Raw genomic sequence first — 6,000 nt, 5'->3', positions numbered from 1 at the left:
TGTGCATTTTCCCTCTGTGTGGTGAATAGATAACATGACTCACTCGCCACAAGCAGATGTTGCCACTTTTCCACACCACACCCACATTTAAGGTGGTGTGTGGCTGTATGCAAAGCTAGCCTGGTCTGCATGTGGTTGTGAATGAATCCTACATTGTCTTAGGGCAAAGAACAGGGCAGGTGCTCTTCAAAATTGGCAGATGCATAAACTAGCCAGTTCCCTTTTTCCATTATATATAACCAAGAAAACATATTTGCATCTTGTTCTTAAACTCAAATTCAAAAAAGCATGACTGAGTCAGTTTATGATTTAAAATTGTATTATTTTTCAATTTTTGTGCTTGCCTTCAGACGCTTAAATATTATTTCAGGTTAACATAATATTCTTTTTCAAAAAAAACAAAAAAAAACCTGAAGCCACTAGATTCCAGTGAATGTCCTCTCTTTTCAGTTCTAAGAAGTCTATGAAATAGCTGGACCTGCTCAAAATAATGAGATTTGGCAACTGTAAGCTAGTAGAAAGCCAGACAAAGGTATACAAATTTGGGAATGCATCCATCTCACAAAGTGCTGTTCAAATGAGCAAAGCAAGAACACTTTAAAGCTCTGTCTCGTCAGATGATTACAAGGTCCTAAAATATGTACAATGTGGTTTTGCTGTTTCTAAAATATTCTGAAAAGAGGTTCACAGACAAGCGCTTATTTAAAATGGTCTGCATAGTTTTTCCTCCTCTCCTTCCTGCTCAAAGTTTAAGCTTCCCTTTCTGTCTTACCTGGAAGACCCTGTTTTCGCACTTTTAACCAAGTAAAATATAGACACGGCTCGTCTGTTCCCTTGGGAAAATAGATTTGTTCCAGGTTTTGTCTTTCCAAGCCCCAAAATCAGGGCTGGCCAGTGTGATGCCCTCCAGATGTTGGATTACAGCTTCCACCATCTCTGACCATTGGCCATGCTGGTTGAGGCAGATGTGAGATGGAGTTCAACAGCTAGAGGGCACCATATTGACTACTATGAAACCACAAACCTTAAGTGCTATCTGTGCCAGAGCTATATTGTTACCCATAGTTAGATTTCAGTTCTATCCAGGACCAGCACTTTGCCAGGATTTTATTTGCAGCCAATGAGCACCTGCTGCAAGATGCACTTCAAAAATATCTGGAACACAATTGAGAGAGGCAGAAGAGGTAGGTCTGGGAGAGAGGTAGAGAGAAAGAAAGGCTGGCACCTAGAGCCAAGACTTCCTCAAAACACTTGTATGCCTAATTAAGATTTCTGATCTTTCATCTTCTGTTATGCACACATTTGGCGTGACAAGCATATAAAACATGTTTTCTGGACTGCGAAAAGCATATCGGTGAGATCTCATTATAGCAGTCCTCCTAGGTGTGAAATTCTAGACAGAGCACCAATGTTAATACTCCAGACTTCATTTATAATGTATAATGTAATGGAAATTCACGACGAACTCTTCCTTTATAACCAGATTTCATCCTTCTTCCCATGGAGAACCCCAAACTCTGCATATCCATTAGAACTACAAGATACATTTGTACCTCAAGAGAGTTGCCAGAGGCAAGACATTGTGACCTTTCCCACCTGCAGTGTATCAAACCTCCCATTGCCAAAGAAGCCAATAAATACTATTAGGCCAAGTGAATTAGCTTTCATGAAATGGCAGCAAATTGTTCATCTATCTAATTTATTATTAATCTTTAGTGCCAGGGAGGAGGAGAGGCCTGTGTAGGTTTTTTTTTTTTTTTTTGCTTCAGGTAAGAAACAAAACCCCTTTGATTAGCCTTGAGGAGCTATGGACCTTAACTTTGAGAAATGAGAGGAAGGGTGTGCAGTGGCCAAAAGAATGCCGGCCACAGCCGATGGTTGGTGTAAATGCCTTATGGTCATGTATATATTTGGGCATGAACCTCATGTTACCGGTATATCTTAACACTAAGTGGAAGCACTGTTTTAGCTGTTTCTGGCACTGAAACTTTAAAACCAGAATCAGAGTTCTGGTTAGAACTCTCAAAATACCTAGAAATGATCAACATACAATTTGAACAGTATTGTGTATTCAGTCACAGATGCCAAAGAAGTTGGTAGGCTTGGCAGCCATCTCCCTTTGCTCAAATAACTATTGTACAAAGCTTTTCATCTCAAATTCAAAGCAATTTCATTGCATGTTGATACTGTGTTTAGAGCCTGTGTTTTAGCTTCAAAATATAATTCAAATCAATAAAAACAAAATATTCCACCGTAGGCACTAATGCAGTCAAACAACCTACAAGTAGCTTTTGCTACAGAGAGACCAATTAAAGTGTGCAAGTTTTTCAGCTCTGGCCCAAATAAATGGTTAGTATTTCACATAAATCATATCATGGAAAGAAGCAATTTATGATGCCTTCTGCAGTTTATCTAGAGAGTAACGCCTATTACAGAAAATGAAAGATGTTACAAATTATCAGGCCTATTTTTGTGAAGCAACACAAATACTGTCTCTATAGAAACATGAAACCCCACAGCAAAATTCCTGGAAACTGAAGATCTGACTGCATCTTAGCTTCTGGACTCAAGCTGGTGTTACACAAAATAATACGTATACTGTACTGTTCATTAATTGTACATGGTGCTTTTGCCAAGAGGGCAGTGAGAAACTGTCTGTGCCAACATGCAGTTGTTTAGTAAAATAAGTATTTTAATTACCAAATCTATGCTTCCTCATAGTTTTGAAGCTAATGACCTTGGATTTCTGCACAAGGACCTACTTAAGCAATTGTATACAGCACAAATAATTGAAAGTACTCAAAGCAGCCACATAAACAACAGTGGATTAATCAAATTTGAGTGACTACAATTACGTTGGAAAAAGGAAAAAGGAAATTAAGAATCAAATTCAACCAGCAAAGAATCCTCATTTTAAATATATATTATGGCACCATGGTTTGAACTAATTTTCTGTATGGAAGCCACTCAAGCTATTAAAGTTTTCATACCATGACAACTTCAGGCAGACATGTGCCTACCTCAGATTTATTTATTTTCCTATATTAATACAAAGGCAGATAAATAAGTGGGACCTGCAACAAAATCTTGCAGTATGGAGTGCTACTGTTCAGGATACTAGTCACCCCATTCCATTCCCCCTCAACCCACCCCAGTTTTCTGTCATCTCCAGTCTCTGCACAACATACAGTTAGTATTCTGTGGACACAGCAGTCTGTTGACATATTCAGTCCTCTTAGGGCTACTTTGGGAGGAGGTCCTTCCCTAAAGGTCACCCTCCCCACTTGCAGAATTTGTACTTCTGCAAACTTTAAGGTTCCCTTGATGCCTTCCTATTACAACTGGATTATGTTATTCCAGCTATGTAAGGACCATTCACTTTTTTTGGTATAGAGGGAATGGCTTGGTTGTTGTTTTTAATAGACTGATTTTTTTGTAGTTTAGCCAATGAACTATTTTATAGCTGGATAATACATTCAAACACACACACACTGATTTACAAAGCAATTTCAATTTTGAATTCAGTTTTGATATTGCATATTTTATGCTGAGTTTTGCTTTGAAGAGTAGTATTGGCCTGAACATTGCAGGACAATTCGCGCGCGCGCGTGTGTGTGTGTGTGTGTGTGTGTGTAGCGCAACAAAATCCTCATTGCACAGAGGCAGCAGACAATAACTTATAGCCCATATTTAAAAGCCTCAGTGTATAAAAGGGTATTCCCTTGACACTGGTAATCTGGTTGTGTATTCTGATCTGAATTCATTCTCCCGTCCCCAAAGCAAGAGGAGCCCCATAGAAATCAGTAATAAAATTTTCCACATGGAGACAAAAGTGGACTCTGGAACAATTCAGAGAGGCTGTTGAAGGGGCAATTACATGCTAACCCTCCAGCCCCGATCAACAGGAAGCTATAAAAATGGGCTGGAACTATAAAGAGGAAGTGTTTAATATAAAGCACCCTGAAAGCCTTAATACAGCTTTCTCACTCCAGCCTGCATAGTGCATTTTATTCCAAAAACATTTGCCACATAGCAGGTCTGGGAATACACAGGAGGGGGGGGAGCACCAAGCAGCCAGTGCCATCTGGGTGCTCTGTAAAAGGGAAACAAACAATCATAGAGTTGCAAGAAGTCCAGCAGGCCACCTAGTCCAACCTTCTGCTCGGTGCATGAAATCTATAGCTAGAGCAAACCCCAACATTGGCCTGTCTGGTCCCAGCTTGGAATGAACAAAAGATGACAATTCCAGAAAAAAATATACTGTATATAACATAGAAGCAATCCCAGATGGCCAGCAGTGTCCTGGACATTGGACTCAGAGAGAGCCAGTCAACTCAAGTAGGCTAGTAGCACATAGTGAAGAGGTGCTGAATCAGGGCACTGTCAAGGTTCTGAAGCCCAGCAAGCAGGGAATGCTAGAGCCTTTGAACCACAGAGCTGTAAGCCAGAATCCCCAGACACTGCAGTCCTGAAGCTGGAAACTATCAGGATGCAGGGGTGGGGTCCTCACTCCCAGCGTTCTCACACTCCGCTGAGCCTGCTTGCTACTACAGGGAGGGTGTCCAGTAAAAGTCAGCGCTGCAATATGGAGTACCATATTACAGGCAATGGCCCTGTAAGCCATTCCATATCGCAGCAAGGAGGCGGAGTCTGCAAGGGGTAATTAGGCCCAAATGAGAACTTAACATTATGCACTTGGTGGAACAAGCTGCCTGATCCCTGGGACCTGTCCAGGGTTCTGAAGAACCTGTCTCTGAGCAACTTTGTTTCTTGATTTCATGGGGGTCCCCAAACCAAGGCCCGGGGGCCAGATACGACCCAATCGCCTTCTAAATCCGGCCCGTGGATGGTCCAGGAATCAGCATGTTTTTACATGAGTAGAATGTGTCCTTTTATTAAAATGCATCTCTGGGTTATTTGTGGGGCATAGGAATTTGTTCATATTTTCCCCCAAAATATAGTCCAGCCCCCCCCCCAAGGTCTGAGGGACAGTGGACCGGCCCCCTGCTGAAAAAGTTTGCTGACCCCTAAGACTTGCCCCTTGAAGGACTCAACCTTCCCAACACTGGACAGAGTGCTTTTGAGCATGTATAGAATGCCCTCTCTCTCCGCGGAGGGTTGTCATTCCAAATTGTCCAAACTGACCCATCCCAATTCATATGGACATAAGAAAAGCCTGCTGGATCAGGCCAGTGACCCATCTAGTCTCATATCCTGTTCTCACTGTGGCCAACAAGATGCCTGTGGGATTCTTAAGCCATTGTATTCAGCCACCAATCCCATATCATTTAATGCATGAAAAAGGTAAAGGAGCCCTGGACGGTTAAGTCCAGTCAAAGGCGACTATGGGGTTGTGGTGCTCATCTTGCTTTCAGGCCAAGGGAGTTGGCGTTTGTCCACAGACAGCTTTCCAGGTCAGGTGGCCAGCATGACTAAACCGCTTCTGGCACAATGGAACACCATGACGGAAACCAGAGCGCACAGAAACACTGTTTACCTTTCCGCTGCAGCGGTACCTATTAATCTACTTGCACTGGCGTGCTTTCAAACTGGTAGGTTGGCAGGAGCTGGGACAGAGCAACAGGAGCTCACCCCGTTGTGGGGATTCGAACTGATGACATTCCAATCGGCAAGCCCAAGAGGCTCAGTGCTTTAGACCACAGCGCCACCTGCATGATTAACCGATGGGCAATGAATATGCAGGCTCATGGGAACAGAGGAACCTGTCTTCTTTGTTGAGCCAGGTCATTTGCTCATCTAGTTCAGTATTGTCTACAATGACTGGCAACAGCTCTTCAGGGTTTCTGATGGGGATGTTTCCCAGCTCTACCTGAACCTGAAAGAGATTGAATTTAGGACCTTCTGTATAGCATGTGTTCTGCTGCTGAGCTATAGCCCCTCATCAGTGAAATGTTTTCAAATCTATGTGAGGTTTTATCAAATGCAAGCCATGCAGTGAATTTGGATACATTATCGCTACTAAAGATCCTACTGATCCGT

Source organism: Zootoca vivipara, chromosome 10, assembly GCF_963506605.1.
Source record: "Zootoca vivipara chromosome 10, rZooViv1.1, whole genome shotgun sequence".
Classification (NCBI taxonomy): domain Eukaryota; kingdom Metazoa; phylum Chordata; class Lepidosauria; order Squamata; family Lacertidae; genus Zootoca; species Zootoca vivipara.
This window is presented reverse-complemented; position numbering follows the sequence as displayed.